This window comes from Halichoerus grypus, chromosome 1 (assembly GCF_964656455.1).
Source record: "Halichoerus grypus chromosome 1, mHalGry1.hap1.1, whole genome shotgun sequence".
Taxonomy (NCBI): Eukaryota; Metazoa; Chordata; class Mammalia; order Carnivora; family Phocidae; genus Halichoerus; species Halichoerus grypus.
In genome coordinates this window covers 113,922,117-113,936,911 of record NC_135712.1, presented here as the reverse complement: position 1 = coordinate 113,936,911, position 14,795 = coordinate 113,922,117, and the positions used below count along the sequence as shown (strand labels likewise).

Genomic DNA, 14,795 nt, shown 5'->3' with positions numbered 1-14,795 from the left:
ATTGGCGATATAGACAATTAATAAGAAGGCTTTTAAAAGTTAATTCTTGATATAATAAAACCATACCCATCCATACCAGCCAATTGGTATCACAATGATAAAATCTATACATGTATGCACATCTTCTCGGGTTTACTATGCAAGGTTATTTCTAGTGTATATGACAATACTAGAGTGAAGGATATGAGGATCTTCAGCTTACTGGGTATTGCCAAATTGCTCTCAAAAGTTGTACCAATTTTACACTCTCACCATAAATAAAATATAAGAGTTGTCCTTTTCTTAACATCTTTGTAAATGTTTGATATTATCCTGTCTCTGAAGGATAGTATCTGAATTTTCTGATATTCACATCTGAATATCAGAATCTGAAAAATGTGAAATGGTATCTCACTGTTACAATATGTATTTATTGGATACAAATGAAGTTTTGTTTTCTTTTGTTTTCTATTGGCAGGTTTGGGCATGTCTCATATCTCCTGATCAATTTTCTTTAAAAGTTATTACTGAGGTGTAATTGACATACCGTGTTGTATTAGTTTCAGGAGTACAACATATTGATTTGACAATTTCATACATTACTCATGCTCACTACAGTAAGTGTAGTTACCGGGGCGCCTGGGTGGCTCAGACGGTTGAGCTTCTGCCTTCAGCTCAGGTCATGATCCCAGCATCCTGGGATCGAGCCCCGCATCGGGCTCCCTGCTCAGCTGGAAGCCTGCTTCTCCCTCTCCTACTCCCCCTCCTTGTGTTCCCTCTCTCTATGTCAAATAAATTAAAAAAAAAATAAGTGTAGTTACCATACAACGTTTTACAATATTTTTTACTATATTCTCTATGCTGTACTTTTTTCCCTGTGACTTATTTTATAACCAGAAATCTATATCTCTTACTCTCCTTCATCTATTTTGCCCATCCCCCCACCACCACCCACCCTGTGGCAACCACCAGTTTGTTCTCTGTATCTAAGAGGCTGTTTTTTGGTTTGTTTGTGTGTTTTGTTTTTAGACTCCCCATATAAGTGAAATCATATAATATTTGTTTTACTCTGACTTATTTCACTTAACCAAATACCCTCTAGGTCCATCCATGTTTTCACAAATGGCAAGATTTCATTTTTTTATGGGGAGAAATATTCCACTGTATACATATACCACATCTTCTTTATCCATTCACTAACAATTTGACACTTGGGTTGCTTCCGTATCTTGGCTATTGTAAATAAAGTGGCCATGACGATAGGAGTGGATATATCTTTTTGAATTAGTGTTTTCATTTTGGGGGGATAAATACCCAGTAGTGGCATTACTGGATCACATGATGTTTCTACTTTTAATTTTTTGAGGAAACTCCATACTGTTTTCCACAGTGATTGCACTAATTTACATTCCCACCAACAGAGCACAAGGATTTCCTTTTCCTCACATCTTCACCAACACTTGTTATTTCTTTCTTTTTTTTTTTTATACTAGCCATTCTGACTGGTATGAAATGATGTCTAGTTGTGGTTTTGATTTTCATTTCCTTGATGATTAATGATGGTGAGCATCTTTTCATGTATCTCTTGGCATTTATGTATCTTCTTTGGAAAAATATCTATTCAGGTCCTATGTCCATTTTTTATTTTTTATTTTTTTTTATTTTTTGATGTTGAGTTGTATAAGTTCTTTATATATTTTGGATGTTAACTCCTAATCATATGTATCATTTGCAAATATCTTCTGCCATTCAGTAGGTAGCCTTTTTATGTTCTTGATGATTTCTTTTGCTGTGCAAAAGCTTTTTATCTGGGGGTAGTCCCAATAGTTTATTTTTGCTTTTGTTTTCCTTGCCTGAGAAGACATATCCATAAATATGTTGCTAAGGCCCTTATCCAAATGATTACTGCCTTTGTTTTCTTTTAGGAGTTTTATGTTCTCAAATCTCATATTTAGATTTTTAATACATTTTGAGTTTATTTTTGAGTATGTTGTAAGAAAGTGATCCAGTTTCATTCTTTTGGATGTAGCTGTCCAGTTTTCCCAATACCATTTATTGAAAAGACTACATTGTATATACTTGCCTCCTTTTTCATGGATTAATTGACCATATAGATGTGAGTTTATTTCTGGGCTCTCTGTCATGTTCCATTGATCTACATGTCTGTTTATGTGCCAGTACCATACTGTTTTGATTACTACAGCTTTCTAGTACATCTTGAAATCTGGGATTGTGATACCTCTGGCTTTGCTTTTCTTTCTCAAGATGGTTTTGGCTATTTGAGGTCTTTTGTGGTTCCATAAAACCTTTAGTATTATTTGTTCTAGTTCTGTGATAGATGCTATTGGTATTTTGATAGGGATTGCATTGAATATATAGATTGCTTTAGGTAGTATGGACATTTAACAATACCAATTATTCCAATACTTGAACATGGAATGTTTTCGATTTGTTTATGTTGTCTTCAATTTCTTTCATCAATGTCTTATAGTTTTTTTTAAATTTTATTTTATTATATAATGTTTTCACCCCCTTGGTTAAATTTATTCCTAGGTATTTTGTTCTTTTTATGCAACTGTAAATGGGATTATTTTCTTAATTTCACTTTCTGAAAGTTCATTATTAGTGTATAGAAACACAACAGATTTCTGTATATTAATTTTGTATCCTTCAACCTTAGTGAATTCATTTATTCTAATTGTTTTTTAGTGGGGTTTTGGTTTTTTTTTATATATATAGTGTGTCATCTATAGATAGTGACAGTTTTACTTCTTCCTTGCCAATTTGGCTGCCTTTTATTTATTTATTTTTTCATTTTCTTGTTTGATTGCTGTGGCTAGGACTTCCAGTTCTATGTTGAATAAAAGTGGTGGACATCCGTGTCTTATTCCTGACTTAGAGAAAAAACTTTCAGTTTTTCACCACTGAGTATGATGTTAGCTGTAAATTTTTCACATGTGGCCTTTTGTAAGTTGAGATGCTTCCTCTAAACCCACTTTGTTGAGAATGTTTATCATGAATGGGTGTTGTATTTTGTCAATGTTTTTTCTGCATCTATTGAGATGCTCATATAGTTTTTATCCTTTCTCTTGTTAATGTGATGTACCACATTAATTGATTTGTAGATATTGACCTACCTTTACATCCCTGGAATAAATCACCCTTGATTATGGTGAGTGAAACTTTTAATGTATTGTTGAATTGGGTTAGCTACTATTTTGTTGAGAATTTTTGTGTTTATGTTCATCAGAGATATTGACCTGTAGTTTTCTTTTCTTTTCTTTTCTTTTCTTTTCTTTTCTTTTCTTTTCTTTTCTTTTCTTTTCTTTTCTTTTCTTTTCTTTTCTTTTCTTTCTTTCTTTCTTTCTTTCTTTCTTTCTTTCTTTCTTTCTCTCTCTTCTTTCTTTCTTTCTTTTTCTTTTCTTTCTTTCTTTTCTTTTTCTTTCTGTCTGTCTGTGTGTCTGTCTGTCTGTCTTTGTCTTTGTCTTGTTTTGGTATCAGGGTAATGCTTGACTTCCTAGAATGAAGTTGGAAGTTTTCCCCTCTTCTATTTTTTGGAATAGTTTGAGAAAAATAGGTATTAACTCTTCTTTATTTTTTTTAAAGATTTATTTATTTACTAGAGAGAGAGAGTATGTAGGGTGGAGGGGCAGATGGAGAAGGACAGAGAATCTTAGGGAGACTCTGAGCTGCGCATGCAGCCTGACATGGGACTTGATCCCACCACCCTGAGAGCAGGACCTGAGCTGAAACCAAGAGGTGGACACCTAACTGACTGTGCCACCCAAATGCTCTTTAACCGTTCTTGAATATTTGGTGGAATTCACCTGTGATCCATCTGATCCTAGACTTTTGTTTGTTGGGAAATTTTTGATTATTAATTCAATTTCACTACTAGTAATTGGTATATTCAAATTTTTTATATTTTCCTGATCAGTTTTAGAAGATTGTTTCTAGGAATTTGTCCATTTCTTCTAAGTTTGCCAATTTGTTGGCATATAATTTTTTGTAGTAGTCTCATAATCCTTTGCATTTCTGTGGTGTAGATGGTTATTTCTCCTTCATTTTTGATTTTATTTGAGTCTCTTTTTTATAAGTCTGGTTAAAGGTTTAAAAATTTTGCTTTTCTTTTCAAAGAACCAGCTCTTGATTTCATTGATTGTTTTTTTTTTTAATTAGTCTCCATTTCAGTTATTTCCATCCTAATCTCTTTTTCTTTCTCCTACTAGACTTGAGCTTTGCTTGTTCTAGATTTTTCTTATTCCTCGAGATAGGCTTGTATGACTATAAACTTCCTTTTTAAGACTGCTTTTACTGTACCTATAGATTTTGGACCATTGTATTTTTATTTTCATTGTTTCCATGTATCTTTTATTTCCTCTTTGATTTCTTTATTCACCCATGGATTGATTTATAGCATGTTGTTTGGCCTCCATGTGTTTATACTTTTCCAGTTTTTTTTTCTTGTAATTGATTTCCTGTTTGATACAATTATGATCAGAAAAGATGTTTGATGTGATTTCAGTCTTCTTCAATTTATTGACACCTGTCTTGTGACTTAAAATGTGATCTCTCCTGGAGAATGTTCTATGTGCACTTGAAAACAATGAATACTTCTGTTTTTGGATGGAAAGTTTTATATAGATCTATTAGATCCATCTGGTCTTATTTGTTGCTTAAAGTCAATGTTCCTTTTTTGATTTTCTGCCTGGATAATCTGTCCTTTGATATAAATGGGGTGTGTTAAAATCTCCTACTGTTATTGTATTTACTGTCACTTTTTGCCTTTATGTCTATTAGTATTTGCTTTATGTGTTTAGGTGTTCCTATGTTTGGCACACAGATATTTACAATGCTATATACTTTTATTGGATTGATCCCTTTATCATTATATAATACCCTTCTTGGTCTCTTGATACAGTCTTTGTTTTAATGTCACTTTGTCTGATATAAATATTGCTACTTTTTTTTCCTAGCTTTTATTTATGTGGACTTTTTCAGTTACTTCACTTTCAGTCTGTGTGTGTGTCTTTACATAGGCAGCATATAGATGGATTTAATTTTATATCTGGTTACCCTTTTGATTGGAACATTTAGTCCATTTTTATTTAAAGTAATTATTGATAGGTATGTACTTACTGCTATTTGGTAATTGTTTTCTAGTTGTTTTTGTAGTTTTTCTTTCTTTTTTCTTCCTTTGCTGTCTTCCCTATGGCTTGATGGATTTTTTTACCATTATGTTTGGATTTTTTCTCTTTATTTTTGTGTATCTATTATAGGTTTTTCATTTGCAGTTATCATTGCATTCATATATAACATCCTATGTGGATAGCAGGCTATATTAAGTAGATGGTCACTTAAGTTTTACACATTTTAAAAGCACTTGATTTTTGTTCCCCTCTCCACATTTTATGTTTATGATGTCATATTTTACATCTTTTTATTTTGTGTCTCTCTTGTCTAATTTTTGTAGATATAATTGATTTTACTATTTTTGTGTTTTAACCTTCATATTGGCTTTGCAAATGATTAATCTATTACTTCTACTGTGTGTTAGTTTTTACTTGTGAAATTTTCCTTTTGTAATTTTTCTCTGCTGATGGCCTTTCCTTCCACTTAAATAATTCCCTTTAACATTTTTTTGTAAGGATGGTTTAGTGGTGATGAATTACTTTAATTTTTGTTTGTCTGGGGAACACTTTATCTCTCCTTCAATTCTAGAATGATAATCTTGCCAGGTAGAGTGTACTTGGTTTAGGTTTTTTCCTTTCAGCACTTTGTCTATGTCATGTCACTCTCTTCTGGCCTGCAAAATTTCTGTTGAAAAGTCAGCTGATAGCCTTCTGAGGCTTCCCTTGTATAACTGTTTTCTCTTGCTGCTTTTAAATTCTTAATCATTACTTTCTGCTATTTTAATTATTTTGTGTGCAGATGTGGACCTCTTTGGGTTCATCTTATTAGCTTTCTGTGCTTCCTGGACCTGGATGCTTGTTTCCTTTTTCAGATTAGGGAAGTTGTCAGCTATTATTCCTTCAAATAAATCTTCTGCCTCTTTTTCTCTTCCCCTTCTGGCATCTGTATAATGTGAATGTTATTACAATTGATGTCACAGAATTCCTTTAACCTATTCTCACTTTTTGTTATTCTTTTTTCTTTTTGTTGTTCAGTTTGATTGCTTCCCATAATCCTGTCTTCCAGACTGCTAATCCATTCTTCTGCATCCTGTAATCTGTTGTTGTTTCCTTCTAGTACATTCTTTATTTTAGTTATTAAATCCTTCAGCTTTGACAGGTCCTTCTTTATATTTTCTATTTTTTGTTGACATTTTCACTGAATTCATCCATTTTTCTCCTCAAGTCCAGTGAGTATTTTTTTACTATTACTTTGAACTCTTTGTCAGGCATATTGCTTATGTCCATTTCATTCAGCTCTTTTACTGTGATTTTGTCTTGTTCTTTCATTTCTGACAATTCCTTTGTCTCCTCATTTTCTCTAACTCTCTGTGTTTGTTTCTATGTATCAGGTAGGCTAGCTATATCTTCTGGTCTTTAGAGTAGTGGCCTTGTGTAGGAAGAGGTCCTGTGGTTCACTGTAGCACAATCCCCCAGAACCATGTGGGGTTCTGCATGCACCCTTCTATTATAGCTGAACCAAGATTGCCTTTAACCCAGGTAGTTGCAATGACCTACTTTGCCTGCTGTAGGTACACTGGCAAGGTTTGCTACCCACACTATTGAAAGGCCCAGTTGTGTACATCATGGACTCATTGGTGGTCAGGACCAGTACTCAATCTAGCTCTCTGCAGATGGGCTGCCAAAAAACTGCAGGCACACCAAAGGGCAGGGCTTGATCATTGACAAATTATCTAAGACATCTGGCTGCAAGAATTGTTAGCACACTGGTGTTTGGTAATATCTACCCCCTCCGCAGGGCAGGTGTCACTTTGGAGTGGCATAGGTCCTGGCTGTGTGCTGGGTGTGGCAGGGTAGGAGCTGCCTTGTAGGGATGCCTGCTGAGGTGGGTCCACAAGGGAATGTTGGAGTGGGGCACACAGTGCTAGCAAGGTAGATGGAGAGAGTTAGCCCTGGCTCCTGTCTATCTGGGATGGGGAGAGGGGAAGAGAAACGGTGCCTTCCAGTACTTTTGTTCCCAGACAAATCTCCTGCAGATCCCTGCCCCTCCAGAGCATGTTCTAAGAAGAGTTAGTAAATCTTCATGTATACCCAAGGCACTTTTCAAATTGCTGCTTCTGTGCTGTGTCTCCTGCCAAGTTATTTAATATGGTGGCTCTTTAAGGGCAGAATCTTGGTTTCCTATTGCTCTCAGGCTCTTCTGGAATTAAGCCTGCTAATTAAGCCTGGAGTTAAGCCCCACTGGTTTTCAAAGCCAGACATTTTGGGGACTGGTCTTCCCAGTATGGGTGCCCAGGGCTGGGGATGACCAGAGTGGGGGGTGTGATCTTCTTGCTTTTCCATTTTTATGGGGCCCCCCTATTTGTGGTTAGTCACTCCAGAGGTTTGGTTCCCAACACACATCTCTACCCCTCCTACCTTTCTCAATGTGATCCTCTCACTAGCACTAGCTCTGGAAGATCTATTCTGCTGGTCTTCAGGTCATTTTCAGATTTAGTCACATAGATGTATCTGTTACGCTGATGTGTCTGTGGGATAAGAAGAGCTCAGGATCCTCCTACTCTGCCATCTTCCAAGAGTCTCTCTCTTGGTCATTTTTCTATTAGGATGTTTGTCTTTTTATTATTGATTTAGTATAATTCTTTATGAATTAAATTTCTGCAAAAAATTACATCAACTGTATTATAAGACCATATGAAGATTTGGAGCATCTATGGAGAAAACATTCTCCTTTTTCACCATAACAGACACTGTTGGTTGATAACCTGATATCTACTACCTCCTTGTATAGACAGTGATATATTATCTACTAGTTGTCTTCTCATTATTCATTCTATCTTTCTTTCTTACTGGCAAACCTGATTTAAATAGAGGTGTAAATGAATTCCTCTGAAAAGCTGCTTCCTTGTCTCTTTGTAGTATGGAAAATGATGAGACACAATGCTCCCCAATGGGATAGGAGTTGCTGTGTAAAATTCTGGAAAAGCTCCTTTAGAGGGGTTAGACTTAACTGGAATATATGTTTGACCTTTATCCTACTTACCCATCCTGCCTGCAACATGGCCTCAATGATAGGGGATGGTAGAGAAGGCACTACTATGACCCTGAGGGTGAAAGACCTACCCTGAAGAGTGAGGAGATCAATAGTAAAGAAAATAAAGTAATAAAGGTTTTGTGGAGGGGCTGTATTTTTTCTAGACTGTCAACTTTAACAATTCTTGCTGCAGAAAAATTTTCTTTTTTTAAAATGAATTACTGTAATATATTTTATTTTTATCAAAGTGATATTTGGATGGAGTGTTTAAGTCAAATACTACTATAAGTTTTTTTTTTTTTAACATTTTCTAATGGATTAAAAACCTATTCCATAATGTGGCTGTTACATGTAGCCTAACATAATCCCTAACTGATAAAGGGGCTATAAGAACTTTGATTTTGTTTGGGGCAACAATAAATTCCTATATCACCATAAATTGCTTCCTAAGAAAATTTTTAACATTTTCCATCATATATTCAAATCAGATTTCTTCAGAAGAGAATACGTTACAATAAAATATCTTTTTTTTTAAAGATTTTATTTATTTATTTGACAGAGACAGCGAGAGAGGGAACACAAGCAAGGGGAGTGGGAGAGGGAGAAACAGGCTTCCCGCTGAGCAGGGAGCCTGACGGACTTGATCCCAGGACTCCAGGATCATGACCTGAGCCGAAGGCAGATGCCCAATGACTGAGCCAGCCAGGCACCCCCTAAAATATCCTAATATCTATGCAATGTGGGACTGTGTTCTTTTCAGTAAAGGTTGCCCATTTTTTGTTGGGGGAGGGATATTTGGTATATTTGATGGGAGGGGTAAACTCAAGGACAAGTCTACATAGGGAGCCAATGGTAGATTAGATCACAAGTGACAACCCAGAGTTGTCAGAGCTGGGGATGTTGCAGAAAAGAAAACAGGTAAAATTCCTGCTTTCTTGAAACTTAGGTTGCAGTTTTGGGAGATAGACTATAAATAGACCTCTGATAAATATGTCAAATAGAGAATGGTAAATTAAATGAAGAAAAATTAGGCAGAATAAGGGGACTGTGAGTCCAGAGTGTTTGGGGGTTATCAGAGAGGTAGCTCCCTCTTAGGGAGACTTGTCAGTAAGGCTTTCCTGGTAAGAGGATGGTTGAACATCTGCATGAAGTGAGGAGAACATCTGCATGAAGTGAGGAAATAAACGACAGGACAGCTGTGTGGAAGAAGTGTTCCAGGCAGAGGGTTTACCAAGTGCAAAGATCTGTACGAACAGTGAGAAGCAAAAGAGGCATACAAGAGAATGGGAGCAGATGAGGGGAGAGAACAAGCTTGGAGACCACACCATGTTGGCCCTGTTAAAGACTTTTCATTATTTTGAAGCCTAAATATGTATATTTAAATATAAATACAAATATATAAGTCTATATATGTATATAATGTGGCCTATAATATATAAAGTGCATGGCAGATAGCTTGCCTTTTACAGGGAAAAGTAAGTGTTCAATAAAGGTTTTTATGTCTGACATACCAATATTCTTTGAGCTACATGTAGGTCAGCATTTGCAGTGTGACAGTGTATAAGTTTTAAAAAAGTGTCTCCTTTATTTCTGTGAGTTTAAAAGAAATGTATTCTCTGTCCCATCTCCTCTGAGCAGGTACTGCATTGTGAGCTCATGACTTGGTGAGCATAGCATGGCCATATTACAGCCCCACTTTTGTCCTTGAGATTCACAATTGGCATGATTACACATGGTGGCTTTGGCAAGAACTCTGCCTTAATCATTTTATTTCTCATCCCTACTATAATTTGCAGTTCTAAAATAATGGACATAGACTGAGTTTATAGATGTCTCAAGGTATTGTGTGAATCTACTTATTTGAAGACCCATCAACTATGTGTCCTCATTCTTGCTCTTACTTTTCCTGAGAGTATTTTTAAGAATGATATGTGAACATCAGCAGAACAGTCATATAATTTTTTTCCATTCAAGTAGTTTTCTTTTTCCTCAAGAATGTGAATGAGGTTTTACACATCTTCCTGACTTCTTTGTCAGTGAAATAATAAAAGGGGGAAACCAGGTGACAAAGCATTCTTTCTTTCTCCTGTTTCTTCTCTTTAGTTCCAGGATCTCTTTCTTTTTCTTACATCAGGTAGTTATTATCAGACACTGGTAATAGTTTAGCCCCTTCTTGAAACATCATTTAAATTTTAGTGCCACTTTTGAATTATACAAGTATTTTAAACTCAAGGAAGATGTAGAGATTGTAAATTCCCATGATGTGAGGTTCTTCCTTTTACTATGATTAATACTTGTGGCAGGAAGGATGGAATAAAGAATATTGTGCATGCAGGAATTTTACAGTCACTCCATGTACCCTGGGGGGTGGAAGTTGCAAGGAAGCTCAGATTCCTGTTCTCTTTATGTATACATCAATTTTTTTTGGAAAAAAAAAAAAAGTTCAATAGGTCCAGGGAAGAGATTACTGAGTCTGCTTAGTCCTGCTGGTGTATACCTGCTGAGATGGGGTAGAGGGTCACACAGCTATCCTTGCCATGCTCCAAGGAGGAGGCCTGCTGTGGCTAAAGTATATGTTCTTATTAAATATATATCATAATGTACCTCTGTTGATATTGCTAAACTTCTACCATAAAAAAGTTGCATATAAACAACACAGCTAAATTAATGTTTCCATAGGAACCTTAGCATTAAAACTTGCTTAATATAATATTAACCTAAGAGGTAGGTTTTTGTGTTTTTTTCCCCAGACACAAGTACACAGTGTATACACATGTGCAATTTTAAGTATTTGTAAAATCATGATAAACTACATTGAGAACATAGAGTTTTATGTTGTCAGTTGCATTGGCCAAACCTTGATTTCCCTATTAAGATCAGTATAACCAAAATTCTCACAGCTTTCTGCCAATTTGTAGGAATGATCTTTATGCCTGTACAACTATTCAATTTTCTTGGAAGGAGAAACAATAAGAACAACCTAACTGGTTATATGCTGCATATGTAACAAGCTCAGAATGTACATTGTGAACTCTGTTGACTCAAATCTAACTTAAGTAAGATTATCTATTTATAGTGGTTTTCGTTGAATGGTTGTTCCTAATATAGGTAAGTGAAAGCGGTAGTGTTAAATCATGGAGCACCACATCAAAACGAATGATGTACTGTATGGGGACTAACATAACATAATAAAATAAAATAATTTTTTTTTAAAATCTAAGATTTTTAATGAAATTACTATGTAACACAGAGTGTGACACTGACTTACTATAGCAAATATTTCTGATTCTAGATTCAAGAGTCAATATATTCTAATGTAACTGCAAAGCTGTAAGGAACTGTAATGCCAATCATTGGTATATAAAGAGGTGATATTCACCCATAAATTCATACCTAAATTTTAGTGTCTTCAGAGAAAAGTATTGAGACCATAAAAAGTCAAAATTATCAGTAGCATAATGTGAATGAATTAATATTATCTCCAGGTTCTATGACTTGTTTATAATGCTGATATTTAGGTCAGTCTTTTAAAAAGACCACCATTTAGAATGACCATCGTTAAGATTAAATTTTGCTTAGATGATGGGTTTTCCCTCCTTGGCACATTAGCCATATACTTCTAAGATGAAGCTATTTTATTCCTTGTCATCACATAGCCATAAAGATTGCAGGCAGTCAGAAGTTAGCAATGGCTGCTTCACAGACCCACAGCAATACTTAGTAACAGATTTTCAAAGCAGTTCAAAGAGTCTAGTTTCCATCTGTGTTTGGTGAAGGGTGCACAAACCTTGAGGCCATCTGAAAACTCAGCTTCATCTCTAACACTTGGAATAACAAAGGTGTTATTTTTCAAAGCTGCATTCTTCCCTCCTGGGGTGGCTGTGCAGATTCAGTTCAGGGAAGGTGGGAAACTTCAGAGCAGGTATTCTCCTTCTAGACTTTGCCTCCTTCAGGGAATTCCTTTGAGGGTGTCACAATGGTGGCCTCCTGAATATGGGTTATTGCCAATAGAGGCCAAGAGTTAATGAACCTTATAGACAAATCCCTTCTGATTTTCTGAGCAAAATATCCGTATAGAACCAGCATCTCCTTTCTTCCAGACTAGGAATGCTATTTAATCAGAAGAAAGTAGAGGGTGCTCTCTGCCCACATTACACTGAGGAATGCAGCATGAACATCAAAACTCCATTTCATTCAGCTGCATTTCTAAAACCAAGGCTGCAGATTATTGGGAAAGAGATGGTTGAAAGTCCTTGTCTTTGGTTTGCTACGAATGAGTGTAAGATTTCAATGGAATTTTTTTCCCGCTTTTGTTTAATATCTCATGTATTAATTATGTGGCACACTTTTTGACATAGTGTCTTTATAAAAGACTAACAAATTACATAAATACACAATTAACGGGACAATAATGGAAATACAGATATTTGCTATTCGATATCTCTTTGTGATACATTTCTATCATTCTCATGAAGACGGAAAAGTCAAGAAAATGTGAGCAGTTCACTCAGATGTGCTTTTTAATTTTTTTGACTTTCTGAGTTATTCTGATGTCTTAAAGTTATCCAGAATTATATTCTAGATTCAAATTTTAGATAATTGATAATTCAAATAATATCAAGTTATTTTTCCATTTACTCTAAATTCCAGTGGCTATATGGGTAGTTTTATTTGAGAATATATTATCTGAAAAATATATACCTTTCGTAAAAATCACTGATTGATATAACAAAAAACATGCTTATAAGAACCAAAATTTTTAAAGGGCCGATAAAAAAACACATTTTAATGTGAGAAAAATGAGATTTAGTGATGGAGGTAATAGAACTTATACGTCATTATATCAAGATTTTCTTATTTTTAAAAACGCTTCATAAATAAAAACCCTTAATAAATAAAATTTACTTATTTAGTAAGTGAAATTTATTTTACTTAGTAAAGTTAAATAAATAACAAAAATCCTTAGTAAGTAAAAAAAAAAATGTACTTCTGATCTTATAATGAAAAAAATTATTTTGATATGACAAAGTAGTCTGTCTGAAGTTAAAAAACAGGTTTTCCATGATCACATTTCAAGAATAATTAAGACAGATAAAAACAAATGTATTAGCACGAAACAGTGAGCTGCTTTTGGGGAGGGGAGGGTAAAAAGGATTCAGCAAGACTGTACTACTCTCAAGTTTCCAGTCACATCCCCACTCATCCAGAAGGCAGGGTAGAAGCAGCAATAGTCCTAAGCATGGAACGGCACAGAACAAGACTGTGACATGAGCAGAACCAACATGAAAGAGGATATTTGACCCATACACTGCTGCTGCTTTTACATGTAAAACTTGCTTTCCTGTCTGAGTAATTCTTCAGTATCAGTGCCTGTACAGAGAATACTAAAATGAAGTGGAAAGCAAGGCATAAGAGGAAGTCACAAACAGATTATACATAAAAAGTGGCCACAATAAAACAGTGCAGCTAAGAGCTGTTGGGATACTGAATATATAATCATCTTCAGTACAGACCTGTGCCTTCCCTCATAGCACTCACAGTTTAGTGAGGAAGCAACATATATTTAAAAAATAATAGCGTTGATAAGAGTAATAGTAGAAATACTAAGGATGCCTATGGTAAGGGCACTGATCGAAAGACATCTGGAGCAACATAACTATAGAAAATGGATTGTTGTTTGAGACTCTGGTTTTTTAAGTTCAGTTTATGCTAAACCAATTGATTTGAATGTATTGTGGGTTTACCTATCTCCTAGATCTTTGTTTTCCTCCCCTATCTCTGAGTCTTGTTTTCTTAAAATTATGATCTCTGCTCATAGATCTTTCTTTAAGCGGTCATTCTGATATTAAACACCAAAAGGCGGTTAAGAACTTGCTTTATTAACCCTCTCAGATAACCAAATGCATAACATTTTACTGGATGTGACCTTGATGAGGGCACAGGTTGTTGCTTATTTTGTCTCTGTATGTGTAGCTCCTAGTAAAAAATTATGAATATATTCGTGAATGAGCCTATAAATCAATAAATATTGGAATTTTAGAGCTGGAATTTTTATTAGCCTAATTTCAAAAAGATTCAGAAAAGTGAAGTGATGCCAGGAGAATGAAGCAAAGTGACATCCAAGGTCACAGTAGGAGTTTTGGGAAGTGATTCACCTAAAACTTAAGGCCCAGAACTAACTGAGATTTAGGGTAGTAGGCATGCAGAAATTTTCTTGGAATGGTGCTTTAACCCAAGGACACTGAACATAAGAAAGATCAGTTGGGAGTTATTTTTGATCTTTGGCACCTTCTATCATGTTATGTAGGCAGCTCACAGGCAAACCCATTCAAAAATATGGCCAGTTGATTTTCCTTCATTGCTACAGTTATCTTCTAGCCATGGTTCTCAACTCTTGAACATTTAGAGATAATGAGGGCATTTTATCTATCTTAGTTACTGGAATAGGCTGCTGGCATTTTGTGAATGGAAGGCAGAATTGCTGCCTGTCCTGAAATTCCTAGGATAGTCCAGCCCCTTGAAGAATCATCCCACCCCCAAATGCCAATAGCATTTCTCCTAAGAAATCTTTTTTAAAAAGTCTCAGTTTTCTAGAAGAGTTTAATAATTTTTATCTTAGTTGCTATATTTTTTACATTATAATGCATATT

General features: G+C 35.2%; 2 long non-coding RNA genes across 5 annotated transcripts in view; one reads left to right on the top strand and one right to left on the bottom strand.

Annotated features, from left to right (window-relative positions):
• LOC118548026 (uncharacterized) overlaps window positions 1-14,795 on the top strand; it is a 258,620-nt gene that overhangs the window by 117,267 nt on the left and 126,558 nt on the right. The gene's annotated exons all lie outside the window — the stretch shown is intronic.
• LOC118548024 (uncharacterized) overlaps window positions 1-14,795 on the bottom strand; it is a 109,650-nt gene that overhangs the window by 27,855 nt on the left and 67,000 nt on the right. Inside the window, exon 3 of one of the 3 annotated variants that reach the window (XR_004923398.2) lies at window positions 11,933-12,132. The exons of the other annotated variants lie outside the window; for them this stretch is intronic. This is a non-coding gene — a long non-coding RNA (uncharacterized LOC118548024). The remainder of the gene's footprint in view (window positions 1-11,932; window positions 12,133-14,795) is intronic. 3 annotated transcript variants of the gene reach the window in all.